The sequence below is a fragment of the Ceratotherium simum genome, chromosome 26 (assembly GCF_057802395.1).
Source record: "Ceratotherium simum simum isolate JZ-2026a chromosome 26, ASM5780239v1, whole genome shotgun sequence".
Classification (NCBI taxonomy): Eukaryota; Metazoa; Chordata; class Mammalia; order Perissodactyla; family Rhinocerotidae; genus Ceratotherium; species Ceratotherium simum.
Window position 1 is genome coordinate 13,600 of NC_141925.1, and position 16,401 is coordinate 30,000.

General features: G+C 54.4%; 2 long non-coding RNA genes across 2 annotated transcripts in view; one reads left to right on the forward strand and one right to left on the reverse strand.

The window, feature by feature from the left end:
* Positions 1–611: 611 nt before the first annotated feature.
* Positions 612–7,274, reverse strand: LOC147913495 (uncharacterized). Its single transcript, XR_015556453.1, has 2 exons — positions 4,507–7,274; positions 612–2,205 (listed from the first exon to the last, which is right to left on the reverse strand). It is a non-coding gene; the product is annotated as an uncharacterized LOC147913495 (long non-coding RNA).
* A 3,947-nt stretch (positions 7,275–11,221) lies between these two features.
* The window catches only part of LOC147913496 (uncharacterized), a 17,848-nt gene continuing 12,668 nt past the window's right edge, over positions 11,222–16,401 (forward strand). The window contains exon 1 of the long non-coding RNA XR_015556452.1: positions 11,222–12,291. This is a non-coding gene — a long non-coding RNA (uncharacterized LOC147913496). The remainder of the gene's footprint in view (positions 12,292–16,401) is intronic.

A 16,401-nucleotide genomic window follows, 5' to 3' on the forward strand; every position in this document is an offset into this window, starting at 1 on the left:
ATTTCTAGGCTTCTATCTTAGACCTCACTAATTCTCTCCTCCATAGGGTCTGCTCTTTTTTTTTTTTTTTTTAATGCTTTTAACATTATTTTTTAATCTCACTATTTGTGTCCTTCATATCTAGAATTTCTGTTTGGTTTTTCTATTAGAGCTCCAATCTCTTTGTTGAAGTATTCCTTCTGTTCGTTCATTTTATTCTTGAGCTCCTTGAACTGTCTTTCTGTCTGAGTTTTTATGTAACTCGTTGAGTTTCTCTATGACAGTTGTTTTCTCTGTGTGTGTGTGTGTGTGTGTGTGTGTGTGTGTGTGTGTGTGTGAGGAAGATCAGCACTGAGCTGACATTCATGCCAATCCTCCTCTTTTTTTTTGTTCTGAGGAAGACCGGCCCTGAGCTGACATCTGTTGCCAATCCTCCTCCTTTTTTCCCCCCCTTTTTCTCCCCAAATCCCCAGTACGCAGTTGTGTGTCATAGTTGCACACCCTTCTAGTTGCTGTATGTGGGACGCCGCCTCAGCATGGCTGGACAGGCGATGCGTCGGTACGCGCCCGGACCCGAACCTGGGCCGCCGGTAGCGGAGCGCATGCACTTCCCCGCTAAGCCCCGGGCCCGCCCCCTAGGGCAGCTGTCTTGAGTCCTCTGTCAGATTGTAATCGACTGTGACTTCGGGTTTGCTTTCTGCAGAGTTGTCATTTTCCTTCTGTTCTGCTGTGTTACTGTACTGTAGATCTTCCTGCTGTTTGATGAATTGATCCTCTGCTGGGGCACATTTGTGGTAGTCACGGCCTTCTCTTATTTGGGTCAGGCTTCAGTTACTTTGGTTCTGATTGCCCGGGTCTTGTGTTCCTCCACTGGCTCTCCGTGGGCTCACACACTGCTGTCCCGTGCACCACCTGCACTGCTGTTCCCAGGTTGTCTTGGGGTGCTGGTTGCACTGCTGCCAGGGGTGCTGGGTTCACAGGTGTGCCGTCACTGGTGGGAGCCCAGGGACCCAGGGACTCATATGCGGCCCCCCCGGCTGGTGAAGCGGGGTTGGGTCACCGCTTCTGCTGTGGCTTCTAATGCTTCTGGCCACAGACTCCACCTGCCACGGCGGGGGCGGGGGTGACAGGGGGCTGTTTTTTTTGTTTTTTTTTTTAAAGATTTATTTATTTATTTTCCCCCCAAAGCCCCAATAGATAGTTGTATGTCATAGTTGCACAGCCTTCTAGTTGCCGTATGTGGGATGCAGCCTCAGCGTGGCCGGAGAAGCGGTGCGCCGGTGTGCGCCCGGGATCCGCACCCGGCCCGCCAGCATCAGAGAGCACGCACTTAACCGCTAAGCCACAGGGCCGGCCCAGGGGCTGTTTTTTCTGTTCCTGCCCCATCTGCTCACAGTGGTGCCGGTCGGGCCACTCCAAGTTCATGCGGGCAGGACTGCCACCGCTCGGTGGGTGCTCTCACAGGCCAGGCGTCTGCCACTCCGTGAGTGTTTGCACGCAGGCTGGGCTGCCCCTGCCTCCACTCACAGTCACGCTGGCTGCAGCTTGAGGACCCATGTCCTGCATCGTCGCCACCGTCAGGAGGAAGGGGCCGCTTCCCTAGTTCCAGGGCTTCCTGAGGGTCCGGTCCACCCACCTTCAGATGTATAGCTGTGTGGGAGATCAGACTGGGCCAACCCAAAATGTGTCTCTTTGGCTTGATTGTTTTTAAGAACAAAAGACTCTGAAAGGAACTCTGACCTCCCCCCAACTGCCTAAAAGAATTTAAAATAGAAGGGACTATTCCAGGGATGGGCTGATGCCATCACATAACTTTAATGTAATGTAAAACATGGCTCTCAGCTCACGTTGTCTGTAGTTGGCCCATTTACGTTTCCAACGCCGTGTAAATTGCCTTCCTCCTCTTTGAAATCCCAAACCACTACCCCCCACGTCCTCCTCTGTCTAAAAAGCTAAAGCTGAAGATAATATTTAAACTGGCAGCTCGGCCATGTTGGTGAGTTGTTCCATTTTCCTGAGTCTCTCCCGTGTATACACGTTATAAAGCTTTGTTTCATTTTCTCCTGTTACTCCATCTCATGTCGATTTAATTTGTAGCCCAGCCAGAAGGACCTAAAGAGGGTAGAGGGTTTGCCTTCCTCCCCTACAGCCGCATGGATCTCTCAGCATCTTGTTGTGCTGTGCAGGGAATCCTGTGTCGGTCCGTAGACGTCTGTTTGGTTGTACCTTAGAGGGGAGAGGCGAAGGGAACAAGTCACGCCACCATGATGCTGACGTCACTCTGATAAACTTTTAGCGGGAGTTACATTTTATGGCATGTGTACTTTTTTTTTTTTTTTTTTTTGGTGAGGAAGATCAGCCCTGAGCTAACATCCATGCTTATCTTCCTCTTTTTTTTTTTTTTTTTTTACTGAGGAAGACCGGCTCTGAGCTAACATCTATTGCCAATCCTCCTCCTTTTTTTTTTCACCCAAAGCCCCAGTAGATAGTTGTCTGTCACAGCTGCACATCCTCCTAGTTGCTGTATGTGGGACGTGGCCTCAGCATGGCCGGAGAAGCGGTGCGTCGGTGCGTGCCCGGGGTCCGAACCCGGGCCGCCGGCAGCGGAGCGCGTGCACTTAACCGCTAAGCCACGGGGCCGGCCCTGGCATGTGTACTTAAAATAACTTCCAAAATCTCTTTGGTAGCTTGAAACCTGGATGTTTGGCTAGGTGAAATTAAGGGATAAAACATCAATTGAAGGGCCAGCCCCGTGGCTTAGCGGTTCAGTGCGCGCGCTCCGCTGCCGGCGGCCCGGGTTCGGATCCCGGGATCGCACCGACGCACCGCTTCTCCGGCCGTGCTGGGGCCGGGTCCCACATACAGCAACTAGGAGGATGTGCAGCTATGACAGACAGCTATCTACTGGGGCGTTGGGGGAAAAATAAATAAATAAAATCTTAAAAAAAACACATTAATTGAATAGCTAGATCGTTTCCAAATAGGATAAAATATTAGACCTTAACTACTAAATATAGGTTTATCCACTGTTGGCTTCTTAGGACAGAGAAACTAAAAGATGTTTGGGACTATTGATAAACATGTCTTGTGCTTTATTAAGAGTATGCTATGAAATGACATGTTTCTAAAAATTATAAAGTGTTTATAGGATTTGCCAAGCCACAAAATGCTAACGGAAAAGGCAGTTCACAATTGCTTACCTCTCAGTTTTCACTAAAAATTAAGGTTTCTAGGGGTTATAAATTCTTTAATGAAGCCATCAATCAATCGATCAATCAATTAATTAAATTATCTGGAACATCGGCCCTGAGCTAACATCTATTGCCCATCTTCCTCCTTTTTTCCTTTTTTTTTTTTTCCTCCCCAGAGCCGCAGTACATAGTTGTATGTCATAGTTGTACGTCCTTCCAGTTGCTCTATGTGAGATGCCACCTCAGCATGGCTTGATGAGCTGTGCGTAGGCCCGAGCCCAAGATCTGAACCGGTGGACCCCGGGCAGCTGAGGCGGAGCACGCAAACTTAACCGCTACGCCACTGGGCCGGCCTCTAAAAGTTCTAATTAATATATGTGACTGAAGCTGCTAACAATCAATAAGGGAAACGTCTTTGTATTCATGGAAAGGAAGATGGATGTTTTCAGTAAAGATGGTATAAAAAATAGCCATTCTTGTTTTTAAAAAAGCCTATGAAAAGTGTGTGGGGAAAAAACAACTCTGAGGAAAAAGTTTTGTGTGTGGTCAAGTTGGTTAAGATGGAGATGAATTTGATTCAGTAACTGACTTTTAGTATCAGAAGTAAGCTGGTGCAAAATTAGAATTTGGTCTCCTCTTTCTTAAAAGCATAGTTTTCTCTAACTTCCAGTCTGCTCTTGTTAAGGAAATTGTATCAGGTTTTGCTTTACCTTTGAGTGAATCTACACAAAGGACAGGAATCCTATGTTTAGTCAAAATACTTTCCTAGGCTCAAAAAGGAAGAGGCCTCTGTATGAAGAGGACTAAGGTTTGGGCTTTTTACCTGTTTTACTCTCTATGTTTGCCTTTTCAAATGTTTTTTTAATCTTTATTTTTTTTTTTTTTTTTTTTTTTGGGGGGGGGGGGGCGGGGTAGGCCCTGAGCTGACATCTGTTGCCAATCTTCCTCTTTTTATTTTTTTTCTCCCCAAAGCCCTGCCACATATATTCTAGTTGTAAGTCCTTCTAGTTCTTCTGTGTGAGCCCACCACCGCAGCGTGACTACTGACTGAGAAGCGGCGTGGTTCCACGCCCGGGAACTGAACCTGAGCTGCCGGAGTGGAGCGCACCAAACTTTAACCCCTAGGCCATCAGGGCTGGCCCGATATTTTTTTGATTTCTCCTTTGATTTCTTCATTGATCCAATAGCTGTTCAGTAGCCCGTTGTTTAGTTTCCACATGTTTGTGACACGTACTGAGGCCCTGAGCTAACATCTATTACCAACCTTCCTCCTTTTTTCCTCTCTTTTTTCTCCCCGGAGCCCCAGTAGATAGTTGTATGTATGTCATAGTTATACCTCCTTTTAGTTGCTCTACGTGGGACACTGCCTCAGCATGGCTTGATGATCGGGTGAGTAGGTCTGTGCCCAGGATCCAAAGGGGTGAACCCTGGGCCGCTGAAGCAGAGTGTGTGAACATCACCGCTACGACACCTGGCCGGCCCCTCTGTTTGCCTTTCATATCTTCTTTTCCTTTCTTTTTTGAGGGAAATAAGTGCACTGTTAAAAAAAAAAAATTTAATGGCAGAAGATCTACAAATATTTTTTTGTACTTTCATGGAACGGTTCAACATCAACATTTACCTCATTTCAAACACACACACACACACACACACACACACACACACACACACACTCCCTCTCTCTCTCGCTCTCTCTCTCTCAGCGTGGCCTTGTACGGATGTACTGGAACTTGATTTCTTGAGTGGATGGCTGTGAAGTCTCTGCCTCCTACCCCCTACCAGTTTTGTGGGTTTGCTTGTTTGTCATGATGGTAGGGACTGCTGAAATCAGTATTCTTATCGCCACTCACTCATGCATTTGCACCCACGCTCCCCACCCCTGTGTGTTGTCTTTGGACCTTTTTTTGTGGCCCGTGCAGAGACACATTTTGTCTTTTAAACTTTTCTGTGGTCAAGTGTATCAGTCATTTCCTCAGTGGCCTCTGGGATTTGTCCGTCTGCCTTAGAAAGACCTTGTGGCCTGGAAGTGACAGGGTACAAACAATTCCTCCGTTCTTCCTCTGTTATTGTTGTCGTCCTCTGACGAGGCTTGCGTGGTTTCGGTTTGACAGTCCCCGCCCGCCACGTTTTCCTAAGCCCTCCCGGGAGCCAGGGAAGCACTCAGGCCACTCCGGGAAGCAGGTGCCGGCATCCCCAGCCCCCCTGCTGGTGTCTCCGAGGGAATTTTCCACGTCTGCATCAGCCAGCCGGCCCGGCCCGGCCCAGGCCCGGCCCGGGAGTGGTGTGGGGAGTCTGTCTCCTTCCCAGCAACTGCCCCTCCCCCTCAACTTTCCAAGTCCTCCTTCTGCGCCCGGGGTTGTGCCGTGCCGGCTGGGACCTCCGAGGTGGACGCCCGGGGGCCTCGCGGGACGCCCTCCCGGCCGCCCCAGGGTGAGAGTCATGATCCGAGGTGGGCCAGGACACGATCGGGGCGGTGGGCGGAGGCTGTGCCCTCTCGCGGGCCCGCGCTCCGGATCCCTCCCTCCCGGGGACGTTTGTGCTGATTGTCCGGTGCCATCTAGCGGCCGCTTTTATATAGTTTCTGTGCTCCGGAGCTCCGGCGACATAGGCAAGGGAGGGGACTGTTGAAGGACAGGTTGACGCAAGTAATCCATAACCAACCTATCAATCAGAATTGGGGTGAGTTTATTATGAGCCAAATTTGAGGACCACATAGCCCAGGGCCTTCCTTCCCCAAGGAAGGAAGGGCGCCAAAGAAGTGGGGTGTACCGCGTGGTTATATACCGTCAAAGAGTGTCTATCGCACAGGATTGGAATGTCCCTTTTACAGCACTCACGAGATTGCCCGGCCTGCCTGCCCGGCCTGCCTACCCGGCACAGCGATTCACACAGCAATTGGTGAACACTGCAGATAGCAGGTCTGTGGTCCCCAGCTGGGTGGTCACAGCGGGTCAGCAATCAATCCTTAGCCGAGAGAGAGAGAGAGAGAGAGAGAGAGAGAGAGAGAGAGAGAGAGAGAGAGAGAGAGAGAGATGCTTACCCTCCAGGAAATGCTCATGTGGGGGAAGTTACTCTAGCTTAAGGGCATTTATTCTTGTCTTTGTGGCCTAGTAAATGCCTAAAGCAGATAGACAATCTATGCTCAAAGGCCACATCTGGCCCTTTTGGAAAAACAAGGTCAGGCTGAATTCGTTTTACACCAAATGGCTTCCTCATATACTCCAATATATCCTATTGCTTGCCTTTTATTTATCAGACATCTGTGTGGTTTCCCATCCGGGGCTGTGATGAACAGAGCTGCTGAGAACATTCCTGTCCAGGATTTTTCGTGAATGAACATGAAAGTTCTCGGGCCGCTCGGGCGTGGTGTCCTCCAGAGCACCCTTGAGCTTGATGCCTGCCTCCCTAGAAGGACTCACAGGGCTCCACGAAGCTGACTTCCTGGAGCTCCACCTGAGACCGCACGGCCCGAGCCCCCACCACCCCCCCCCCGACCCCGCGCCAGAAATCACACTGGGGCCCTCAACCACCCAAGGCCCCAGCTAAACAAAGACACTCTTAGGAGGCAGGACGTTCCGAGGGCTTAGAGGTTGCGATTTTCTGTCGTCGTTTTTTTCTTGTCGTTGTTGCTGGTGAGTCTTGGAAACCCCCACGCTGTTTTCCGCAGTGGCCATGCCACTTTACATCACCACCAGGGAGGCGTGAGTGAGTGACTCGGCCTGTCCGCGACCTCGCTAGCAGTTTGATACTGTTCTCGTATTTTGCTGAAGGCATTCTGACAAATGTGTCCCGAGGATATCTCACTCCGATTCTCATTTGCATCTCCAGGAAACGGCTCACATCTTTTCACGTGCAGATTTGTAAATTCATCGGTTATCTCCTCCTCTCCATGTGAGATGCCTGCTCTGTCTTTGTGTTTATTGTGTACTTGGATTTTTTTTTTTTCCAAGATACTGCTACTGCATTTTGAGGGTTCTTTACAAATTCCAATCAGAGGTGTGGTTTGCACAGATTTTCTGCCCCCAGACTCTGTCCTTGGTCGTTTCGTCCTCTTAAGAGGGTGTTTCACAGAACCTAGGAGTTTAATTTTGATGATTTCCAATGTCTCCAGTTCCGTTGATGGATCACGCTTCTGAGGCCAAGTCTTAAAATCTCTGTGCTGGCCCTGTACCCCCAATTCTTTCTCTTAGAATTCTTCCTCCTACAGCATGTTCTAGTTTTACTTCTTACATGGAAGTTGTTACTCCTGAGGTCCCGGTTGCCGTGATGAATGAAGCTCAACTCCTCTCTCTGCCTATTTCTCAAAAGGCCTGAGGCTGAACTACTGCTACAGATTCTTCTGATTTCGTGCTAAATGGACCCACCCGCACCCTCCCGTCCTGGCAGACCAGACCCTTGCACAAAAATCTCCACTTGAAGAGCTTTTTCACCTTAACCAGGACATAAACACCACCCCTGTCCCCACCACCACAAGCCCCCGCCCCCCCCCCGGCTCCCTCCCAACCCATATAGCTAACACACATGAAACGAAAATCTCCTGCTACCTCATCCACTTGAGAAGAGTCAGTCTCCTCTAAAGACCTTATCCTCGATGACTTACTGCTGCCTCCCTTTCCCTGGCACAATTCTCTCCCTGGATGTGCCCCATCTTAGACTCGCACAGCTCCACCGCTCGGGGGAGCTGGAGACGATATCCAAATTGGCTCAGACGGTAGCCTCCTCGTTTCAAAATGACCTACGCGTGACATCGGCCGTAAACGTGGTCCAGAAATCAGTGACTTTCGTGTGCCTCCGGTGAAATCCGGAGACCCTGGCATCTGGAACACATCTTCTCCACGTCCTTCAAACCTTTGCTCTCCCTCTTTACCCCTGGTAGCCCGCCCGATGGTTCACGGGGAAATTAGATCCCGTCTGGCAAGAGCCGAGTCGTCTCCCCACCACGTGCGAAAAGAAAAGGCACGGGCCCACCCCCTCCCATCTTATCCTTCTTCACCCACACTATCGTGTCAGAAAAATGAGTGCCGCAGAAAAATGTGTCCCTCCTCCTGTCAAAAGCTGAAACCTCGGGTCAAACACTGAGACGGAAAGGACGCTGGAGTATTGTTTTGAGCTACACACAGACGCTTTTAAAGAGGACGACAACAACAACAAACGAGCAAAACCTTACCCCCATCAGGGAGCAGGTGCAAGAATGGAGTGCTGACTGACCCTCCTTCTTTGCTTCCTGGAAGCAGGAGGTCGGTCAACCAACCAACCAACCAACCACCCTCCCACCCCCCACCCCCCCGAGGAAGATGTCCTCTCTATCCCAGGAGGAGAGTGACGTTCTTATCTTATTGGCAAGGTCGGGAAGTTGAGGATGAGAGAATTCTGTACAAACGGACCTCGTTAACGATGTTTACTCTTCCAATCCACGAGCATGGACTATCTTTCCATCTCTTTCTTCTTCGATTTCTCTCAATAACGTCTTATAGTTTTCAGCGTATAGGTCTTTCACCTCCTCGGTAAAGTCTATTCCTTGCTATTTTCTTCTTTGTGCGGTGATTGTAAATGGGAGTGTATTCTCAACTTCACTTTCCACTAGTTTGTCGTTAGTGTGTCGAAATGTAACTGATTTTTGTCTGTTGATTTGTATCTTGCAACTTGACTGTATTTGTTGATTATTTCCAGGAGGTTTTCGGTGGATTCCTGAGGGTTTTCTATATCGAGAATCGTGTCACCCGCCAATAGTGAGAGTTTCACTTCTGCCTGTCCGACTTGGATCCCTTTTATTTCTTTTTCTTGCCTCATCGATCTGGCTCAGACTTCCAGGAGTATGTCGAATAAGAGTGGTGAGAGCTGGCATCCTTGTCTTGTTCACGTTCTCAGAGGAATGGCTTTCAGTTTTTCTCCGTTGAGTATGAGGTTGGGCTGTGGGTTTGCCATGTGTGGCCTTCATTATGTTGAGGTACTTTCCTTCCATGCCCATTTTCTTGAGAGTTTCTATCATAAATGGATGTTGGATCTTGTCCAGTGCTTCCTCTGCCTCTATTGAGATGGTCACGTGGTTTTTATTCCTCATTTTGTTAACGTGGTGTGTTCACCTTGATCGATTTGTGGACGTGGAACCATCCCCACATGCCTGGAATAAATCCCGCTGGGTCGTGGTGGAGGATCCTTGGGATGTGTTGTATTCGAGTCGTTAATATTTCCCTGAGGATTTTTGCATCGATGTTCATCAGTGATATTGGCCTGTATTTTTCTTGTTCTATGCTGTCCTTGTCCGGTTCGGATGTCAGAGTAATATTGGCCTCGGAGAATGAGTTAGGAAGCTTCCCCTCCTCTTTAATTTTTTGGAAGAATTTGAGAAGGGCAGATATTGAGTCTTATTTGGATGTTTGGTAGAACTCACCAGGGGAGCTGTCTTGCTCTGGACTTTTCTTTTCTGGGAGGTTTTTGATTACCGTTTCAATCTCTTTACTTGTGATTGGTCTATTCAGATTCTCTCTTCCTCTTCTTCTTCTTCTTCTTCTTCTTCTTCTTCTTCTCCTCCTCCTCCTCCTCCTCCTCCTCCTCCTCCTTCTGGAGGAAGATTGGCCCTGCGATAACATCTGTTGCCAATCTTCCTCTTTTTTCTCCCCAAAGCCCCACTACATAGCTCTGTATCATAGTTGTACAGTTGTAGCTCTTCTATGTGGGACGCCACCTCAGCATGGCTGCTCACTCATGAGCAGTGAGTAGGTCCACACCCAGGATCCGAACCAGGGAACATGGGCCACCACAGCGGAATGGGTGAACTTAACCGCTACGCCACCGGGCGGGCCCACTCTCTTTCTTCTTGATTCAGTTTTGGGAGGTCGCAGGATTCTAAGAAATTATCCATTTCTTCTAGGTTATCATCCTGTCTGTGGGCGTATAGCTTTTCATAGTAGTCTCTTATAATCCTTTGCATTCCTGTGGTGTCTGTTGTAACTTCTCTTCTTTCCTTTCTGATTTTATCTATTTCAGTCTTCTTTTCTCCTTTTTTCTCAGTGAGTCTGGCTAAGGGTTTGCCAATTTTGTTTATCTTCTCAAAGAACTGGATCTTAGTTTCCTTTCTATTTTATGTATGTATTTTTTTAGTCTCTATTTCATTGATGTCTGCTGTGATTTTTATTATTTCCTTCCTTCTACTGACTTTGGGCTTTGTTTGGTCTTTTTCTAGTTCCTTTAGGTATAGGGCAAGCTTGTTTATTTGAGATTTTTCTTGTTGGTTGTGGTAGGCCTGTTTTTCTATTCATTTCCCTCTTAGCACTGCTTTTGCTGCAGCCCATAAGTTTTGGTATGTTGTGTTTTCATTTTGATTTGTCTCTAGGTATATTTTTTTAACTCTAGTGAGGGATTACTATTTTTTTTGGGGGGGGGGCCTGGGAAACATTTGCCCTGAGCTAACATCTGTTGCCAATCTTCCTCTTTTTATTTACTTCCTCCCCAAAGCCCTGATACATAGTTGTCTATTCTAGTTGTAAGTCCTTCTAGTTCTTCTACGAGAGCCACCACCACGGCATGACTACTGACCAAGGAGTGGCGTGGTTCCACGCCTGGGAACCGAACCTGGGTTGCCGAAGTGGAGGGCACCAAACTTTAACCCCTAGGCCGTCATGGCTGGCCCAACGTTTTCTGATTTCTCCTGTGATTTCCTCATTGATCCAACAGTTGTTCAGTAGCCCGTTGTTTAGTTTCCACATGTTTGTGACACATATCGAGGCCCTGAGCTAACATCTATTAACAATCTTCCTCCTATTTTCCTTTCTTTTCTCCCCAAAGCCCCAGTAGAGAGTTGTACGTCATACTTGTCCATTCTTCTAGTGACTCTATGTGGGATGCCACCTCAGCACGGCTTTAAGAGTGGTGTGTGTGTCCGAGCCCGGGATCCGAACCAGTGAACCCTGGGCCACTGAGGTGGAGCATGCAAACTTAACTGCTACGTCACTGGGCGGGCCCCTAAAAATTCTAATTAATGTATGTGATTAGGGGGCCGGCCCTGTGGCGTAGCGGTTAAGTGCTCCCCCTCCGCTGCTGGCGGGCCGGGTTCAGATCCCGGGCGCACACCGACGCACGGCTTGTCAGGCCATGCTGTGGCGGCATCCCACATAAAGTGGAGGAAGATGGGCACGGATGTTAGCTCAGGGCCAGTCTTCCTCAGCAAAAAGAGGAGGATTGGCATGGATGTTAGCTCAGGGCTGATCTTCCTCACACACACACAAAAATATGTATACGTGACTAAAGCTACTAAAAATTAATAAGGGAAACACCTTCGTATTCAAGGGAAAGGAAGAGGGGTGTTTTCAGTAGAGACGGTATAAAAAAATAAAGTTTTTTTTTTAATAACTTTATTTATTTTTCCCCCAAAGCCCCAGTGGATAGTTGTATGTCATAGCTACACATCCTTCTAGTTGCTGTACGTGGGATGCGGCCCCAGCACGGCCGGAGAAGCGGTGCGTCGGTGCGCGCCCGGGATCCGAACCCGGGCCGCCAGTAGCGGAGCGCGCGCACTTAACCGCTAAGCCACGAGGCCCGCCCGGTCAAGGGTCTTTTGTGTGTTTGCTTGCTTGCCTGTGGATGTTCAGTCGCCCTACTCCCATTTGATGGAGAGGCCATCTTTTTACTCCCGTGGGTTGCTTTTGCATGATGGCCAAAATTCAGTTGGGCTTCGGCATATTTGTTTGGGTCTCTGTCCTGTTCTGTTCTGTTTCGTTGCTCAATGTGTCTCTCCGTCTGCCAATGCTGCACAGCCCCTGTTAGCTCTATCAATTCGCGTGAAATCGGGGGTGACTTTAACCCTTTGTTTTTACTTTTTTTTTTTCGAAATTGCTGTAGCGATTGTAGTTCCTTTGCCTGTCTGTACACCTTTTTGGGTTTGTTTGTTTGTCTTTGTTGTTTTGCTGAGGAAGAATAGACCCGAGCTAACATCTGTGCCAATCTTCCTCCAGTTCATATGTGGGCGTCTGCCTCAGCGTGGCTGTCGAGTGAGTGGCGTAGGTCCATGCCCGCGATCTGAACCCACGACCTGAGCTGCTGAAGCAGAGCATGGCGAACTGAAGCGCTACGCCACAGGGCGGACCCCTCTCTCTCTTTTTTTTCTTCCTTAAGGGAAGCACAGGTACTGTTAAACAACTAATGTTATTATTTCTGGCCGGCAAAATGTGTGCGTCTGCACGTGCGTGTGTTTGAGATGAGACACCTGTTGAACTGTTCCCTGAAACTGGAAAACGAAGAAAGGTGTAGATCTTTTGCCGGTTCTGTGAAACAATTAATGTTATTATTTGTCTCATCTCAAACACACTCACGTGCAGACGCACACACACACACACACTCGCAGCGTGGCCTTGTACGGACGTACTGGAACTTGATTTGTTGAGTGGATGGCTGTGAAGTCTCTTCCCCCACCCTCCCCCACCACTTTCTGTGGGTCTGCTCGCTTGTCACGACGGTAAGGACCGCTGACATCGATATTCTGGTAGCCACTGGTGCATTTGCACCCACGCTCCCCAGCCCCGCGCGCTGTCCTGGGACCCTGTCGCGGCCCGCGCGGAGAGAGACACGTTTGTGTCTCTTCAACCTCCGTGCGGTCAGGCGTCGCCGTCGTTTCCCCGGCGGCCTCTGGGCTTTGCCCGCCTGCCTTGGGCAGCCGTCGCGGGTTGGAAGTGACGGGATGCGGACAGTTGCTCCGTCGTTCCCCTGTCGTCGTCGTCGTCGTCGTCGTCGTCCTCTGACGACTCGCCCGGTTTCGGTTTGGCGGTGCCCCGCCCGCCGCGTTTCCCTGAGTCCTCCCGGGAGCCCGGGAAGCGCCCGGGAAGCGCTCGGGGCCACCCCGGGAAGCCAGCCGGTGCCGGCAGTCCCGGCGCCCCTGCTGGCGTCTCTGAGGGAACGTTCCCCGTCCCCTCACGGGCGAGCGGCCGCAACACACACGTTTTTCCGAGTCCCCCTCCGGCGGCCAGGGTCGCGCCGTGCCGGCTGGGAGCCCCGAGGCGGATGCCCCCTGGCCGCGCCGGGCCGAGAGATGGGACCCGAGGTGGGTCGGGACGGGGTCGGGCCGCCAGGCGGCCCGGCTGCGCGCCCCGGCCGGCCAGGGATCCGGATCCGTCCCGCTGACGCTCGCGCCGGTTGTCCGGTGCCACCTGGCGGCCGCTTTTATATCGTTTCTGTCCTCCGGAGCTCCGGCGACCTCGGCAAGGGAGGTGACTTGGCCGCGGTGACCGAGGCGGAGTTCCGGGAGGCCGGTGGCAGTGGCGGGATCGGTCCCGGTCGTGCTGGGGCGCGGGCGCGTCGTCCTCCGGGCGGAGATTGGACGTGCAGGAGAGCGTGGGGAGGTGGCTGTCGCCGCGCTCCCCGAGGCCGGCGGGTGTGTGGGGCCGCCCGGACGGGTCGACCAGCAGACGCCGGTGCCACTCCGGCCCCCGGGGGCCGGCCGGGGCCGGCGAGGGGGAACGGGAGAGGTGGGGGGGGTTCCCGAGCCCGGCTGGCGTCCCTCGTGCGGCCCGGGTCGTCGGGCCCTCCGTGTCACCGGTTTCTCGCTCGCGCCCCGCTCCGGAGGTCGGGGACCGGCCCGGGCCTTGCGGGGAGGCCCGTTGGAGGGCGAGACCGCGGCGGCTCGGCCGCGGGCACGGGTGGCTCCGGGTCGTCGGACTCGACTCTTCTCACCGCGTTTTCCGAGTCGCGCTCTGGCGGTGGGCACCGGCCCGGGCCGTCCGTGGTGGCGGCCCGGTCGTCGGAGGCGACTCCGAGGGATGTTTTTCAAGTCCCACTCCGGAGGAGAGCGCGGACCGGCCCCCGCCCTCGAGGGTGGGCCGGGGAGAGGGCGTCCCCGTCCCGGACACGTGACCGCGTGGGTCCGGGTCGTCGTGCTCGATTTCTATCGCCAAGTTTTCCGAGAGGTGGGGACCGGCTCGAGACGCAGGTGGAGCCCCGGGTGGGGTATGGGGGCGCGGGGACGGACGCCGGCCTGCCCGTGTGGGGCCCGGTCGCCTCGGGCGCCTCTGAGGAATCTTTTTTTCCAAAAAGTCCTGGCCCGGAGAGGAGGATGGACCGGCCCCTGCCCTCGAGGGCGAGACGGGGAGGGTGTACCCGGCCGGGCGCGGGTCCCGCGTGCCCCCGCGCCCCCTCTGCCACCACACTTCCGGGGTCGACCAGATGGTCGCGGGGGCTCCGGGGCTGGTGGCTATGGGGTGGTGCCGGGGGCCTGGTGACCGGGCCCGTGATCCAAGGGGTGCCGCCGTGATCCGTGGGTGGGCCCCGTCGCCTGGTGCGGCCATTCTTTCGCCAGAAATGGTCATTTTTCGCTGCCAGGTAGGTGCCGACACGCTGTCTCCGGACGCTTGTCGCCTGGGAGTCGTTGGGCCTCTGGACGCGCGTGGCGGGGCTCCGGGCTGTGGCCGTGGGCTGGAGGCCCGGTTCTGCCCCTGCCACTTGAGCCCGCCCGCCTGGGCTGGGCCTGCGCGCCGGCTGCCGTGCGTCCCAGGTGTCCCGATCCGCGGTGCCGCCTCCGGTCTCCAGCACCCGAGGGTGGCGGGGGAGGTGGCGCGGGTCTTCTACCCGGTGCGCTCCCCGCCGCAGGCAACCCCGGTGCGGTCGCGACTACCCCACGCCTCGGGCTCCGTGCCATCGCGTGTCAGGCGCTCGCCTCCTGGGGTCGTGGCCCGCTGCTGCACGACTCGGGGGGGGGGAGGCGGTGAGGCTGAGGCAGGCTCTCCTTCGGTGACTGTCGCTGGTCTTGCCGTTGTCTCCGTGAGGCGTGTCGCGCCGTGGTGATCGATGTGGCGATGTCGCGCTCTCCTGGGCCGGGCCTAAGCCGTGCCAGGCGAGGGACGGACGTTTGTGTCAAACGGGCCCGCTCTTCTCGCTCTGCCCGCGGGCCCCTCGCCTCTCCTCCCCGCCTGTCGGTGGTGTGTGGAAGGCAGGGGTGCGGAACCCGGCCCGACCTCGCTCTCCCGCTCTCTGCCTTGTGGCGTCGGCGGGGCCGAGGTCCCTGTGACGCAGTGGACACTCCGTGTGGCCTCTCGGCCGTGTCTCGCGAGTGGCCCTCCCCGAGGTGGGGTGGGCCGTGCCGCCGCCGCACCGCACGCTCCCCCGGGTGTGTGGGTGTGTGTCGCCCGGTCCTTGGTGGTGCTCCTGGAGCGCTCCAGGTCGTCCCTCAGGTGCCTGAGGCCGAGCGGTGGTGTCGTTTCCCGTTTCCAGCGACCCCCTCGGGTCACCGCTACGATGGTGTGTCCGAGGAGAGACGGGGGTCGAGTCGGTAAGGGAGGCATGCCCGTTCCCCTCGCGGGGGCGGGTGCCTCGTCGTCCCACCGGCCTGCCGCGTGGAGACTGACTGGCCGGGTGCACGCCGTGTGTTCTCCATCGCTGGGGCTGGCACGCGGGTGCGTTGAGCGATCTCGGCGGGCCGAGCCAGCGGCATGGCGCTGGCTGTCTTTTGAGGGGTGCCGGTTAGCTGGCACCTCTCTGCACTCTCTGCTTCTTCGTCGGCTTAACCCGACAGAAGCTCTGAGTTCCAGGCGTCGCGGGTGCCCCGTAAAGCTTAGATGAGCCCCGTGACGTCGGACGAGAGAAGGAGCCCGTGGAAGCGCGGGCTCGTGGCCCTGACCGCGAACGCTCGGATTTGCCCCATGCTTACCCATACCGCAGACCCCCGCGTAGCCCCGGCACCTAGGAGTGCCCTCGCGGTCCCGACGGGGGACGATTGGTGGGTGCGACGCGCCCTCGGCGAGAAAGCCTTCTCTAGCGATCCGAGAGGGTGCCTTTGGGGTTCCCGGATCCCCCAGCTGCCGCCCCTCCTTCTCCGCGCGTGGTAGCCGGTGGTGTGACCACCGTTTGCGTGTGGGCAGAGCCGCCCTTTGCCTACCGCGGCCGGCGCCTCCCCCCTCCGAGTCGGGGGAGGGTCCCGCCCGGCCCGGCCGGCGTCCGGCGCGGGGCCGCGCGTGCGCGTGGGCGTGCGCGCGGCCCGCCCGTCGCGTGCCCGGGGTGTGGGGGAAGAGCCCCGTCCGAGCGCCGCCCGCTCTCCCGCGGGGAGCGGCTAGCTCTCCACCCGCTCCCGTGACGAGCCGCAGCCGGTGGTGGTGTGCGGGCACGGTCCGGGTTGCCGCGCCCTGGGCGTGAGTTCCCTCGGGGGCGTGAGCCCCGGAGCGGGCCAGACGGATGGACGGGGTGGGCGGAAGGGACGGCTCCCGCGGTGGGGGCGTCTCGCAGAGGCCCCGGCGGTGGGGCCGAGCCGAGG